Raw genomic sequence first — 1,749 nt, forward strand, 5'->3', positions numbered from 1 at the left:
CTTGCTTGCGTTACAGGATTTTGATTATATTTATAGACTAGATTTGACTCGAGATGGTTGTAGTTCATAGGTGTAAATACCAAATACGTTTTAATCGGACTCTTTTTGCAGGTCCATTGTATTTCATATTGTAATTAGTACAGACTCGGTTAATAAAGAGTCAGTAAAAAATACTAATAGCACCGAAAGGCTTACAGAAATAAAGTTAAGCTGTTAAAGTTCAATGTGCTGTTCAGTGATTAAGTCTAACCTTGGGAATGTGATATCGTAATTGTTTATTACTATTAGATATTGTATTCAATTTAAACATATAATCATTGATCAGTATCATTATCAGAATGTTTTATACAAAGCTTTGGAAATGATTTACATGAAATATATTACTGTATCACTATATAGTATCACGATAATGTATAATTAAAGTACCACTAACAGTTTTTAGTTTCCCTTCAGCAGTGATTTTTGTTTTAACTTTTAATGTTTTAGTAATATTTCCTATTTGTATTTTTATCCCTTCAGGGTAAATATTACAACTATGGGTTATATTTCCTAGGCAATATAATAAAAGATTGGCCTTAGTGCATATTGGAATTGGTTGACTCCCACGTTATGTAACTTCAAATGTAAGTAATAAAGTATAATTTATAACAAAGGCCTGCGTATTATTGTTACGAACCTGATATCACACATGTTTATTTCTTCTCATCTCATGCCGAACAGGAATGAGAAGCAAATGTATGACACTGTTTTACTGTATACAATGCTAAAATCTGGGGTTCAATTTGCTCCAGAGGAGAGAGTGCACCCACTCCAGCTCAGAAGGGGGCACCAGAGTAGTTTCCATGATTTCTGTTCATGCCAGATTAATACATATACATATGTTATCCCACAGCATAGGGCCTTCAGCTGAATTAAGAGGCCACATGAGATAAGTTTTCTTTGCCCCCCCTCTCCCGTATAAAACAAACCTTTTTTGTGAAATGATGTTCTCATTTTAAAGTTATCAGATCACTGTGATGTAGAGATTTGTTATCATCTAAAGGCAAACAAGTGCTGACTAAGTTATCTTTAAAATTATGTATTATAAAAATATTGTTAACTGAATGTGCACAGGCTCGGTCCATTGGACTGACCCTATACTGGAGATGGAAAGTTAGCTATAATTCTGAATTTACTATATGTATCTGAATGAAACGTATTAAACTTTTAATAAAATGTATACGCCTGTTATGCACCAAAAATCCCACCAGTTGCAAATGTATTTGTACTCAAGATATGTATATGAATTTTCAACATTAGTCAGACTCGCACAGATAACAAGATGATATTCATGTGAAGAATAAAAATATTTTTGTCCATTGTACTGTTTGCATATTGCATTTGTTTAACCTCTGTAACCTCCAATTAGCTGTTGTAAATATTTCCCGAGTTTAAGGTCAGCTACGCCCACTTGTAAAGTCGAAGTTGTGTTGCTATGTGACAGGTTGAAGTTGATTGGCATGCTTATAACCAACAGAAAAAGTAGACTTCCGTCTTGAATCTCGGTAATGTGATGGTAAGTGTAGGTACGAGACTTCTTTTTGAAATGGTATGAAATGAAGTTAAGTCCATTGTTCGGTATGTCTGCGGACTTGCATCGTTAAAAACCGGGTTTTGATACCCGTAGTGGGCAGAGCAAGTATTAAAAAGTATTATTTATAATGTACACTACATGTTGCATACCCTCAGCAAATGTTAAAAACTATTATT

This window comes from Limulus polyphemus, unplaced genomic scaffold (genome assembly GCF_000517525.1).
Source record: "Limulus polyphemus unplaced genomic scaffold, Limulus_polyphemus-2.1.2 Scaffold2759, whole genome shotgun sequence".
In the NCBI taxonomy this organism is placed as follows: domain Eukaryota; kingdom Metazoa; phylum Arthropoda; class Merostomata; order Xiphosura; family Limulidae; genus Limulus; species Limulus polyphemus.